Genomic DNA, 14,686 nt, shown 5'->3' with positions numbered 1-14,686 from the left:
CACTTTGGCCATGTATATAAAAAGCCTTTAAAATGTTCATGTCTCATTTTAAATAATTCTTCTGTATCATACTGAAAGGATTTGTTGCCTTCTTTTATGCCTTCTTTATGCACTTTAACAATTTTTCTTAACATTAAAATGACACTTTAATTCCTTTTGAAAAGTAAATAGTACTCATGCCCTTTATGTTATATGACACTTCAAGAAATCATTACTTTAAAAAATTTAGACAAGACTATCACTAAATGAGACCAAACAGAATATATTCATCATTTACATGACTGTAAAAACATCATCAACAATCTTAAAATCTAAGTTGGGATGGTTAAATAAACTGATAATGATTCACATGGCTAATTACTGGAAAACAATGTTTTTAGGTTACAGAAGTATTCACTGGCATAAGGCATGCAATTTTCTTTGTTATTGACCTCTATGAATCATAAAAGAGGCTAACATACACCTGACATACAGGAGATATCAATCCATAAATGTATCTGCATACAATAGGCACCGATCAATATTTAAATGGCAAAACAGAATTCCACATAAAATATAAAAGGCAGGGCACTCGTTTTTCTTTTTCTCTCTCTTACTCTGTCTGTCTTACACACATACACACACACACACACACACACACACACACACAAATCTCAACTTTTATAAAAAATCATTGGAAATTCTAGAGAAAAATATATAAAATGTTAAAAACATTGTTTTTGGATGATCTTTTTCCACCACTTTAAACTTTTCTCCATGTGTCAATTACAGTTTTTTACAATGGTAACTTCTTACATTTATAATCAGGAAAACAGTGAAGAGAAAAAAAGAAAAGAAAAATTCTAGAAGTCAAGTGGAAGTCAATGGCTCAATTATTTCTCATTATACTATCCTGAAATATAGCATTCTTCACTCCCACTGAAATATAAAAAAGGAAACGGGATATTAGTGGCATGAATAAATCAGGAGGTAGTCTTTAAAACATAGCCCAGGAAAGAAAATACTATAGTGAATTTTTTAAAGACAAAAAGTTCATATGTCTAATATTAAGAAAATTATACAGGTGTTTTTCTCCCTGTATAATTTATACATATGAAAAGTATAGCATAGCATAAACCCTTTCGAAACAAATTACTTGTTTTCTCTACAGTGGAATTATATTTGCCCTTAGACACATAATGCCACAATGATTTATACATAGTGCTTGCTGTCAATTTTTAAAACCTGAAAAAATTCTATTCATTTAAAACGTCAACTCAACTCTACAGCATCTAAAAGATGTTTCAGCAGATCCCTGACATTCTCAAAGAGGAAAATAAAACCATTTCAGATTCTCACATTCACAAAGATACCCCAGATAACTAGTCCTAGAAGTGACATGACCTGTCTGTCAGTGACAGCACAGTGTTACCTGGGTAGAGCATGCCCCTGAGAGGTCAGTCTCCAGGCCCAGGTGACTTCAGTTCAGACCACAGAGAAATCATAAACCACTACATTTCACAGACCATGAGTCAGGCTCTCACTATGCAGTTCAGGCTGGCCTTGAGCTCACTTTGTAGCCTAGGCTGGTCTCGAACTCAGAAGGATCCTCCTACTTCAGCTTCTAGAGTGCTGAGATTATAGGTATGCACCACCACATACAGCTAACATCTTGACTCGCAGGAAGATGAACTCTTGCATTCCAACATCTGCTCTATTTACGATGCCTGCTTCCTACAAAAGTAAAATGTGTATATAAAAGGTCTGTGGCAGTAAGGTACGCAGTCAATATTTCTCTTACTCTAAGAAGCCTAATCTAACCATTAGTCTATCATGCATACAACTACCTGATAAGTTCAAAGAACATGGCTGCATGTTCCTAGAGATCAAAAAATTATAACATAGAATCTAATCTGGAGTCTATGTGTGTCATATTTTTCATAAACAAATTCAAGTACACAATTTACCTAATGCCAAGATTTGTGATTTTTAAGGTGAAATATGTAGTGTTTTCACCTAGTATTTTTAAATTACCTTTCATATCACAACTATATTTGTAAATATCTGCTTCCTAAGTATGCTTCCTTCCTTTGATGTAATTCCTATCATTTGTTTCCAAAACTTCCAATGTGGGGAAATGATGATGGGATGGTACATGAAATAAGAATGATCATGATTTAACACTTACTGCAGATGGTATGTCGGGCAAGGGTTCGATGTACTACTCTATAACCTTGAAATTTACATAATAAAAAGATTGTTTGCTTGTTTGTTTGTTTTGCATGAAGTTGTATCCAAGTCTGGGAAACTTAGAGACTCAGCAAGATCCTGTTTCAGAATAAAAAATAAAAATAAAAGCCTATTTTTAAGGAAAAAAGATAAAAGTGTAGCTCCATGTGAAGGATCTGAGTCTAATCTTCAGTATCTGCCCTCAAAATGTGTTTCTACTTTCAGTTTTAAAGAAGTGAATTTCTTAATTAGGTCAATTTAGGTTTCCCCAGTCTCCATTCATGTGATAGCTGTGAACACAGCTGAAACCCCACGTTGGTCTTGAGGATGCTCCATTCAGATGACCAGACCATGCAGACATCCTCTTCTGGTACACAGACGATGGAATAAATTGATTAACTCTGCTATGATTCATAGTTTAATCATCTGGCCAAAGTTGGGATGTCTACAACCAGATGAAATAAGAACAAATGACATAGCCAGCATTCAGCTGTCATGATGACCAGTACATCACAATGCATCATGGTGAACCCAGTCTGGTGCCTGGGGGCCAAGTCATTGCTACCACGGAGGACATCTGGGTGTCTGCTGAAGCACCAGTCAGTGTCTGCACTGTTTATTCCATTTTAGTTTTTGCACTGTCCCAAGGGTAAAAAGATAAAGGAAAATTAATAATCACAGCTTGACCACTTAACAAATGAGTTTGCTCAACTAGTGCTGTGAGAAGATTAGGGTTAAAATACAAATGGTTAATAGTTAATAAAATGCCTATGTAGAATGACCATACTTTTTCGACCATACATATTCCTATTCATTCATATCCTATAATATTCATTTACTTTTCTCTTTCCCTTACTCATTATAAACAGAGCTCTGGCATATTTAATTCAATTAACTCCTAACATTTGCTCTTCACATAAGCAGACCCCTCATAAAAGCAGTGTTAAATATTACTATCAAATTGTTAAAGTATTACAAATAATAGATCTTCTAAATATACTATTAAGGATTTATATTTCTGTTGATTTTAATTCACTCATGATATAAATTTTTTTAAAGCTTTAAAAATAAATTTACTGCAACTGAAATGACCCAAGGCTTCTCAGCATCGCGCACTGCCACCTAGTGCTAAATGTCTCTCCTATGCTAAATACAGAGCAGCTCCAGGAACACAGAAATGCTGTATTTTAAAGTAAATTTACCCAGAAAAGCAAGTCTGAGACATATTTAGTCACAAGATTTTCAGCATATGGTTACTGCAAGTAAATAAAATTACAAACACCATAAGAATCACGTCTCATAATCATAAAGATATGATTAGATTAGTAAATACTAAAAAGTTCCAGATCTTGTTAGTGAAAAGAAGACATTTTTTAAAATGTGATCTTTTGTGCCACGCAGCAACTCTGCAATGTCTTTTGCTATGAAGGTGGCATATGCTGATCTCTCGGTGGAATATATGGTTATGTAGCAAGTCTGACAATGATGATGCTCAAAAACACATCAAAGTACACAACAATAATCCCTAATGATATAACTAGCTTTTTGAAGAAAATGTAATCTCTATTCACATGCAAGGTATAACTTCAATTTAAGATGCCACTGATTTTATCACTTCATTTTCCTCATTGGAATGATTGCTATGTGTTGGTTGTGCTAATTTCTAGAGCTCATTCCTCATCATTTTGTCTTTTTAGAAAAAAGCAAAGCCCCCTCAAAGTAAAATGACAGCCATAAAAGTACTAAAGCAAAGCTCCCAGTGCATAGCACCGCTGTGGTTACGCAGCACTTTTTATCCAACTCGTATACTCTAAAAATATAATTCTGATTCTGGCTTCCTTGATGCTCTATACTTATGGGTTAAAATAAGAGGCAAAAGATACATAATTCTGTTGATTTTCATAGTGGAAATACTAAAATGATTCTTTCAATCTTGGTTGCTTAACTTTTTAAAATGCATACTCCCTTTCAAGAAACAGAAAGCTCAGGCTCTAAACAGTATTTAAAATGTGTAAATGAAGGATTATAAGTAGTTAATATGTGTACATGATTAAGATTTATATTTTTCTTTTATCTGGGAAGGTACTTTTCATTGCCTTGTTACTCAAGTCATTCAAAATCAGCATGACACAAGCCAGCCCCTGTTTCTCACAAACTTTTCTACCCTTGGAAAACATCAGAGAAAAGCATTGAGTAATTTCACCACTAGGCCTATTGCCTTGCCTTATTTTCATAACCAGATTAACAGATTAGCAGCTAAAAACAATAGAAGGGTAGATGGTGGATAGATGAATGGATGGGCGGATGAATTAAACTCCTGCCTTTGATGGAAGAGGTATCTACATCTCCATGAAAATCATTAATGCAGATAATTCTCATATGATTTAGAAAACTACAGTACTGAAGATATCCTTTAACCAATTTAAGTAACATACTGTCTACTTCACTTAATTCCACTGAGAGCTATTTTAAGTCCTCTAACACATAATTAGTACCACTAGTTGGAATGGCTAAGGCAGAAAACAACTCACTCAAAATCTTGCAACTCAAGAAGCTAAGTTTAGAACAAATTAATTAAGAAAAAACAATGCATTGTGTTCAGATGACATCTATCAAAACAGCCAACATTTGGTAAAGTTAGAAAGTCAACTGTAACAAATATCTAAAGCTAAGGCTCTTAAGTATTCCACTGAAGCTTACTCAGTGAGATACTTTCAGAGTAGAAGATAGTGGTACAACTGTGCTTTATCTAAGGAAAGCCTCTACAGCAGATGCAGATATAGGTATAGGTATAGAGATAGAGATAGAGATAGAGATAGAGATAGAGATAGAGATAGATGATAGAGATACATATAGCCCATAAAATTTATAGCCCATAAAATTCTGTGAGTTTTAAATGCTTTCATTAACCTACAAAATAGTGTAAACACATAAAGGGAATGAACATTCCTTAATTCAAATGGCAACTGTGCTAGAAACTTTGAAAGTTTCCACAATCGCCCCCCCCCACATAACTTAATGCCTTTTCTAGATATGTACAGTATCTAAAGTTTTGCAGCACAAAGACTATAAACATTTTTCACACACAAAATGCTGTCATATCATCATCATCATTTGGACTTAAATAAAGATGTATGCTGAAATTATTGGCTGAATAGTGTCATTATCAAGCATTAGTATTAAAGGATATACTTTAATATGAGTATATGATAAGGGAGACTCTTTGATCAAGGATTTCTAACTCAACATTAAAAAAAACAGCAACAACTTGATTTTTTAAGATGCCTTAGGATTTTAGAAAGAGATGGGTCCTCTTTAACAAGTAAGGCACAGAATACAGAAGGGACTGATGTCATTGTCCGCTGAACATTTAACTTGAGATCATTTAAAGCAGGATTTTTCTATTAAAAATCCCATGTGAAAAGACAAAGACTTATTCCATGCAGATCATAAAATGCATGACACTTACAGATCTAATATTAGCACTAGTGGGTATTGTTCACTCTGAAATATTCACTAAGCATTTTACTCACTAATTATGACCCTATCATCATTTTTTTGACTTTGCATTTTCAGATGTTAAATGCTCACCTAAAAACTGACGTCTATTTGGTTGCTAAGAGATATAAAATAGTTTGGAAGGTTTCTGTGTCCATCTGAGAATTGCCTTCTTGGATTTTGCCTGAAGGTTGTAAAAGTGAACTCTGTTACCCATGTGAAGATATACTTTATTTGTAATAGAAAATAACTTCAAGGTTTCAGAAAATAAATGAGTAACTTCCAATTTGCACAATTTAGAACACATATCTGGCTTTTTGCAGAATCTAATGATTTTCCATTCCACAAAAGTAAAGAATAATCACATTATTTTATAGTCAAATTTAACTGATGTGTCTATGTTTTTTAAAAAGGAACTTAGTATTTTGACAAAAATCTTACAAGATATGAAGTCATTCAATGGGCATCCCCAAGATGAAGTTAAACCTTACACCCCAAAGTGAAGTTCAAACTCAACGGCTATAAGCTTATGCCTACAACTTTGACTACATAATTCTTCAAGTTTCTGGAAAGAGGAGACAACTTGGTCTATGTGGTTGTTCATTTACTTTATCAGAGCCAAAACAGCATGCCGCTATAAATATGCACTTCCCAACTGGTTGTTAGCTTATCAAAAATAAATATTTGCCTAAGCAAAGAAAATATTCCTCTAAAATGAGGGCAGTATTTTAATCAGCAAATATGTTTCTTAATGACACTGAGCCTCTTCACATGCACATTTCAATAACCTTTCAAGGACAAACTTTCAAATCATATTAAAAGATTGCATTGAGAAAGGGTCCCTTTGCAGAAGCGTCTTTGAATTATTATAAACCCAACAGGTTCAATTTTTAACTCCCATGTATTTATCACAAAGCTATTGGTAACATACTCTAATTTCATACCAATGCTTTACCGGAGTATTTCACAAAGGAACAAGACAGAGTGCATTTCCTTAGACGCTAAGTGAGCTGACCAGTTCCACTTGCCCAGCTCCTTACTCAGCTGTGACACACCATCAACCGGCTGCCTCTAGGTGATTCCTGCATCTTAAGGGCAGCTTTTGCACTATACTACCGCTGCAGGTCTAAGATCATTAATAATATTCCGGTCACAAGCAATGTCTTTGAAGGAGGTGTTCAACTGAGAAAGACCTACCAAGTGCCCCTCAGTAGGAAGAGAAGATGAAAGCTTCCTCTGTTTTCTAGGCTTCTGCCTATTTTAAGAGTCACACCTTTATAAACAAGTTGTTTCCAACTGGGGAGGTAGGCAAAATGGAACACTTGGACTCAAAGAGAATGACCTCACATAATATTTAAGGAAAAGAAAACTGCTTCCGAGATGAAAAAAGAAGCAAAGCAACCAATCTCCTTCACTAAAGGGAACAGAAAACCCCACCAGTTTTTCTAAGTTTTTGCGCAGCAGCAACTAAATCAATATGCACATTCTCACCTTAGAAACCCTCTGGACCCCAAACAGAAAGTGCCAGGGACCCTGTTCATTGTGTCCTCGGGCAGAAATCACCACTCCAAAGAGTAGATAATTTAGAGGCGCAAGGAAGGGCAAACACAGGTACCTGAGGCTCTGGCACCCAAACCTGTTCAGTCCATTCCAGAACCAGGCTCCTGGACATGCCCGGCGCAGGGGTCTCCCGAGGGGTCAGAAGAGTTGGGAGTGCGGGGCAGCGCAGCTCTCGCGCTCCCGACAAGGACCCCTGTGTCCCGCAAACCGCCCAGGCAGGCCCGGCTTTCTAACCGTAGTGAGACCTCCGGAGTAGGATGAGGTGCATGGGAGGCAGCCGGGAGACCAGCGGGGCTTCTCCGCGGGAAGGAGTTGCTGCGGGTCTCTGGAGATGGGCGCGCAGAGGGCGCGTTAGGAAACATCAGGAAATGGGGGTAACAGGCATCTGTCACCCTGGCTGCCCACCGACCTTTCCACGGCCTGGGGACCCCTTCTTCCCAGACTGACTGCAGCGGCCGCCTGTCATAGGGGTTCAGGGGGAGAGCAAGCGGGGCCACCACAGCATCTGTCAAGGACCCGGCAGGTGGGTGCAGCCTGGAAGGTCGGCGAGGCCCGAGCGCGGAGTTAGCCGGGCGGGAGAGTGAGTGCGGACCCGCGCGCGCGGGGCCGGGCCGGAGGGCGCCGGGCGAGGCGCTGCAAGCGAGGCCAGGGGTACCCCAAAAGAGGCGGCGCACCTCGCCCGCGGGCGGCTGCGCTGGAGGGTCCACGGGGGCTGCAACCTCTGGAAACTTGGTGCCAAAGGCATCCCCTCTCCGGGGATGTGCCCCGCGCCCTCCTCAGACTCGCTCCCAAGCCTGCCGAGTCCCCCACCCTCAGCCACCCCACCTTGCAAGATTCCCCACCGAGCCCCAGGTCCCCGGCGGGTCCTTACCTCTGCCGGGGGCTGAGAGGGGGCGGCGGCGGCGGCAGACACTTTTAGGCTGACTTTCCTGCGTTCGCGCGTGAGCGTGTGCGCGCCGAGCGGGAGCTGTAACCTGCTATTTATAGACCTGAGCCTCAGCACCGGGGGCCGAGAACCCGGAGCAGACCAGCAGGCGGCGGCGCAGGGCGCGGGCCGCGGCTCCCGAGCTCCGCCGCCCTCCGCTCGGCTCCGGGCTCGGGCCGCGCTCCCCGCCGCGCACGCCCGGAAGAAGTTGGTACCGGCGCGGCCGCCTGGCGCGCGGCTCACACGCCCCCTGGCGCAATCGCTACTGTCCCTACCCCGACCCTGCGCGCCCCGCTTCCTCCTCCTCTGCTCCCTCCGGGCTGTCTCCTCCCAATGTCACTGGCCGCCGAGTTGAAGCGTCGTCGGCGATGGAGACAGTCGCGCAACTGGCGCAGCTCGCCTCCCGCGACAGACGGAGCAGAGTTGGTGGCCCAGCTGCGCACCTCGAAATGACCCAAACGCCCGCACCCGGACCCTCTGCGCGCGGGGCGGGGAGCGACACCCGACTTTGGGTGTGTGATCGCTGCTGATGTGAGGAGGGGTGACCTGGGGTCGCCGAGCTGCAGCCAGCAGGAGGAATCAGAGAGAAATCCCAGCGGAAGGAGGCGCCCCAGACCTGGGCCAAGGACTGTCCCCACGCCGAAGGTTGGGGGTCGAAGGTGTGTGAGGCGGTGTCCCACGTTCGGGGGATTTTGGTCTGTCGCACCCTGGGAGGTCTCTTGCCTCTCCTGCGTTTTGGCCCGAGTGGGCGTCCGGCCGAGGAGACCTGGGCACTGGCTGGGCTTGCAGCTCACGGCAGCCCGCAGCCGCCCGCCGCCTGTCCCCGCCCGCAGCGGGCGGCGGAGGCCGAGTTGCTCCTAAGAAGCCTGTGACACGCCTTTGGCAGCCTGAGCGCGTGGGGACAAACACGCCCTCGTCATGTTTGGGGTGTCAGGAAGACGGGACCTGTAATCACGCAGTCTGGAAGCAGACTAAAACTCCCCTACCTCGTAGCCAACAAGCCCACTAGGGTTGAAAGCGCGGAGGCTGGTTATTCCAAGCCGTGGGTGTGGGGCAAATGAGTCTCTCCCCATCTGCGCCTTACAGGTGCCACCTGGTGGCTCTGTCGGAAAGGCTTTGTCCAAGCTGCTCTATGTAGCCTTGCCTGGAGCGGGTCCATTAAAGCCCCCTCGGCTTTTCTCCTGCTTATGGGCCCTTTGAGTTCACATTTCACATAAATTAGAGAGGGAATGCTTGCATGAAAGTGTAACATTGCCATGCAAAGAGCGTGTAATCCCAAAGTCAGGATGGCAAAATCAATTTGGGTTAAGTCAGTGCTTAACAAATTCACAAAGTGGGAAGCTGTCTGCCCCCAGCTGTCACCCCTGCTGTCACTGCCTGGATCCAGGCATCCATTCACTCTACAAGCATTTGACTACTACTGGGTTACAAGCTTTGTCATTGAGGGCAGGGACTTGGGTTGTTTGGGTTGTTTGGGTTTGAGGATGTTTTGTTTTCACCTCTCTACTCTCAGAGCTTCCAGCCAAGGCCCAAGTGTTGTAGTCTCAACAGATGGTTGTAGAATAAATTAATAAAAGCCTGGCATGGTGGCACAATCTCAGCATGTCATCTGTAATCTCAGCACTTGGGAGGCTGAGGCAAGAGGATCATGGCAAATTCAAGGCCAGCCCTGGCAACATAATGAATACAGGGCCAGCCTGAACTACACAGTGAGACCTTTTCTCAAAAATCCAAAAGAAAAGAAAAAGAATAAATTAATAAACACCATGAACCAGAACTTGATCTTGGCCTGCTCTGTGAACCCCTTTCTTTTCCTTCTGTCAAACCCATCTCGGATCTGCTCAGCTGCAACCACAAGCAGAAACACCAAGAGGACACCCAAGATTTGGAGGCAGATTTCTTTAGGTCAGTGGAGACTGATGGGGATCATCTCTGGAATATCAGCCCTGAGCTCTGGCGGTCTAGAGCTTATATGAGATAAGCAAGCAGAAGTGCAGAGGCAGAATGGCTTGTCAGTTTGGGACTCGTTTATACAGTGTGCATCACAGTGACCATCTGTGCCTAAGAGATGGAAGCAATAGGAACAGGAACTATTACCTTGTAAAATAAACTGAAGTACGGTAGCTGGGGTGGGGGGTGCATTTTCTGTTACATTTCTTCCCTCTTTTAGTTTCCCCAGCAAATTCTTTGCTGGGCAAGTTACATGTGATTTTCTGAAACTAGGCCCAACTAAAAGCAGCCACATGTCAGTGATCTCAGGATGGGCTCCAACCGAAGTCCCCAAGACTGAAAGATTTTCCACCAGGAATTGTGGTTTGTTTCCCTTATTATGTGGTTTCCCCCTAAGTTGACTCTGAAAAGGAAATGAGAGAGTCAATTTGATGTCAGAGTGTATCCAGTGTGTCTTGGACACTCATCAAATCATGGTCAAGTGATTGATTGTTTTTTTTCTCTTGAGGCAACTGTCGATGGAGTTTAAGGCAAAAAAAACACACAAGCAAGGGGCAGGGAAGCAAGGACTGGGGTAAGCAGCCTGAAAAGACACATAAGTCAAGGGACTGAGTATGCAGCATTGTCTCTTCAGGTTGTGCCTCGGAAGAGCTGCCCAGTAAATTTCTCAGCAGATCTAAGGCTGCATTCTGAAACTTGTAGAGAGGTAGCTAATGTGCACTGGGCTATACGTGTGTATAGGGATGTCTGCAGCTAGAGCTGCCACAGGGCAACTTTCATTCCTCTGGACAACAGTTCAGCCTTTTGTTAAAATACAGAAAAATTGAAAGGATATTTAGAACATTGGGGTGCCAGAGTTTTGCGGCTAAATTGAAAATATTACCATATCAGTCCTCCACACAGAGGGGTGTGTGCATATGAGTTTATGTAGACTGATACAGTACTGCAAGAAGTCCTAAAACACTCCTCCTAAAATACAGAATTGCAAAACAGACACACTTACCTGGAAATGAACACTTGAGCAAGGTACTCAAGAAACCCTATTATCACAGTAAGTAAAATTGAGAAATAGCTCATACCAACCAAGCCCTTTCACAGGCTGCTGAAGAATATGCACTGTACCTGTGCAGAACTCTAAAAAGTTTAAGAGAGACAGTCAGACAGACAGATACAGGCTGTTATCAGGACCCTATTAGATGTATGTGCCACGTGACACTTGTAAAAATCCATCCATCAGCCTGATATTTACCCTTGTTTTGGTTATTTGGCAGCGTTTTCCTTGAATAAGCTTAGAGGATTCAGATGCTTCTGTTGTTTATTAAACTCAGTCAGCCTTTACTTTTACAAGCCTTGAGCTTTCAACTACTTGTGCCCCCCAACTGTAACTCTATTTGCCGATGAGAGAAAAAATATTTTTCATTTCCTTTTGAATTTTTTTAGTAGGGCCAGAAGTCAGAAGTGATTATCAGTAGTTACCTTGCTGTCTAAAGCAATAAAATCAAGCCAGAATCTGCAGAGCTGGTTCACACCCCCTTTACAGTGAGGTAGCTTACAGTCTTTCCATACATTCATAGTTCCTGGTGTTTTTATTTCAGGTGGATTGCCATGACACAGTGTATATCTAGAGTTTTATAGTCTCTTCTAAAAATTAGTACCACACAAGGGTCTTCCTTAGCCATAGTGTTGATTCATAGTATTGGAACTCTATAAAGAGAAAATCCTTGTTTTCATCTTGTATCAGTTGGTGCTCACTAGAGAAACACTTAATGTAAGATATACAGCTATGTGAGAATTTACAAGGAGGGCTTCCAGTGGCCGCCCAGTCAGGCGTGGAAGAGCAGAGCACAAAAGGTCTGTCTTGTGCTGGAGATGTGAAGGATCCAATCAAAAAGCAAAGGCCTAGAGCTCACTATAGCATCTTGTGAGAGTCTATATCAGGACATCCAAGGGTCTGTGCTAGAAGGCTGAGAAATCTGTGCTGGAAACTATGAGATGACATGCAAGGTAAAAGTGAAGATAGGCTTTTACCAAGAAGCAGAGTGAGCCTTCCTTCCTCTTTTCCCTTTTATTCCATTTAAGCTACAAGCCTATTGGTTGGTGCCACTCACACCCGGGCTGGGTCTCCTGTTTTCAGCAAATGTCTTCTGCCACACATAGAACTATGCTAATCCAATTTAGTTGGGTATTTCTTATTCAAATGGACACAATCACTTGACTATCTCACACCTCAATTGTTTCAAAAAGTTATCTGTGAGTTAAATTTGTTATTCATAAATTTAGATCATCTGGTGTGTGTGTGTGTGTGTGTGTGTGTGTGTGTGTGTGTGTGAATTTAAATTAATGGGTATGTTGTTAGAAATAACAACTTGACCTAACTAAGGTAAAAAGGTAAATTATTGCAAAGGTACCTGTGCATCTCAGGGAATCCAAGAATAGGAACGAAGCTTGGAATTAGGGACAACTGGAAACAAAGACATGGAACTTCCTTTCTCCCTCTTTGTCTCATACACTACCTGCTCCATTCATTCCCTCCCTCTATCACGCTTCCCTCTCAGACTCTGGGTGACAGAGAGGCATCAGAGAGGAGAAACAGTTCATGGCAGGCAGATGGCAACAGGGCAGCAAAGCAGCGAAATAGCAACCAGCAAGCAAGTGATAATAGCAGCCTTCTTTCTGTCTCCTGTGTTCTGTCCATGCTACATGCTCGCAGGGTGGGTAGCACTCACACCCAGAGTGGCCCTGCCCATAATCCACACACCCAGAACTATGCCAAACAAATCAGTGGACTAATTTAGTAATTACAAGCCCTTAATTCCAGACCCTAGATCCAGCCACCTCTGAGCAGCCCCACCAATGACCATATGAGGCTTTGGGGGACATTCAGACACAAGCCATAACAGAATGTAAAGAAGAAAACATGAGGAACAGTAATTCTGTGGCGTACAGACACATATGTAAGTCTCAGTGCTGAGTGGGACAGAATATCCCTTACTGCTGGTGCAGCTCTCTGATAGCTTGTCCCAGTAGAAGCAGCAGTGTGAGTTTATGAACTCTTAACATGAGACTGGGTAAGCATGATGGAGGAAATAAGTTTCTCACAGATAGTTTACTTTAGCTTCTGTTTTCAGGGCAAATTAAATCAGACATTTCTAAATGAAGCAAATGGGTGCAAGATGGTTTTACATTTATTGAAGATAAACATTCTGCTCTCCCTTTAGGTAATACACTGTATTTCTAAAGTTGTATATAAATTATAAATTTGAAGCATTTATAAATACATTTTATAAATATATACTTGAGTCATATTTCAAAATATATGGAAAATTTTCGTTCTTATGGTTATAAATCCCTTTGAAAATTTGAAAAGAGTTGTAGAGTGTTCTCCAGAAAAATATGAGTTTATGCACACACATTTATAACAGGATGATATATTATTGGGATCTGGATCTTCACACTACACATTGTGTTTGTCTTCTCCCATCCTTATTTGAACACATGAAACAAAGACTCCACGTTCTTGAACAATCATGTGAAGTACCAGTAGATAAAAGCCAAAAATATGCATTTTGGTGGAACACATGTGAACTAGCACCCTCTCCTCCCCCGCCCTGAATGAGACGTACATGAGCTGTTGGTAGCAAAGGAAGACAGAGGTCTTAGAAGGAAGAGAGAGAGTAGCAGTGTGGGGGAGACTGTTGTATGTATCTGCTATTGCTACTATAATAAAATACAAGAGGCAGGTGGCTATGAAGAATTACTTCTCAGTTCTAGAGGCCAGAAATTCAAAGGGTTTTGTTTCTGAGGCATCTCTCCTTGGCTCAAAGATCCCACCCTCTCTCTGGGTCCTCATGTAGTTTTTCCTCCCTGAGGTCCCTTTGTGTGTTTAAACTTCCCTTTTTTATAAAAACACTAACCAGATTGCATAAAGGCCCTCCTTAATTTTCTCATTTAACCCAGTTGTTTCCTGTCAAGTCCCTGTCTCCAAAACTAGTTATATTCTCAGGTGCTAGGGATCAGGGCTTCAGAATATGAATTTAGGGCAAATGAGAACAATATTCCAGAGTAAGTCTGAAAGTAAAGTCAGGATATAGATTCTCATTTATTTAAAGAGGACTCAAGAGTAAAAAGAGTTGTAGCCAGTTTTTCCCTTGAATTATTCTGAGAGAAAAGCTTAAAACATGTGAGTGAATGTACAACAGAAATATAAATGTCACTTTGCCTTATCTAGATCCTCAAGCACTGATGACTCTGGGTCTTTCACATATTATCTAAGTGATAGGTGGGCTCTAGAACCAATGGACTGCGAGAGGCCTGAAAGTTACTCAGGAAAGAGGGTCCGTGGAGCAGGAAGCCTGAGAGACTGCCTAGAAGGGCTTCTCGGTTTATGCCAGTGAAAAAGTAAAGCCTGATGGAGTGAAATAAACCACAGAAGCATCTAATTCCTCCAGGCTGTCTACTGGTTCAGGAATGTGTGGCCACAATGGACAGAGCAGTGACCTCAGTATGCACCAGAGCCACGTGGGCACGTGTGAGGTCAGCTGTTTA

At 42.0% G+C, this 14,686-nt stretch overlaps 1 protein-coding gene across 5 annotated transcripts in view; it reads right to left on the bottom strand.

Moving 5' to 3' along the window:
• Positions 1-9,209, bottom strand: part of Inpp4b (inositol polyphosphate-4-phosphatase type II B) — a 765,962-nt gene extending 756,753 nt beyond the window's left edge. For 2 of the 5 annotated variants that reach the window (XM_063260829.1, XM_063260831.1), the window contains exon 1: positions 8,138-9,209. The gene's annotated coding sequence lies outside the window, so the exon portion shown is untranslated. The remainder of the gene's footprint in view (positions 1-8,137) is intronic. The other 3 variants (XM_063260834.1, XM_063260833.1, XM_063260832.1) reach the window with 2 other exon arrangements.
• Positions 9,210-14,686: the final 5,477 nt, after the last annotated feature.

The sequence above is a fragment of the Cavia porcellus genome, unplaced genomic scaffold (genome assembly GCF_034190915.1).
Source record: "Cavia porcellus strain 051 isolate PalLab524CR breed Dunkin Hartley unplaced genomic scaffold, mCavPor4.1 scaffold_14, whole genome shotgun sequence".
Classification (NCBI taxonomy): Eukaryota; Metazoa; Chordata; class Mammalia; order Rodentia; family Caviidae; genus Cavia; species Cavia porcellus.
This window is presented reverse-complemented; position numbering and strand designations above follow the sequence as displayed.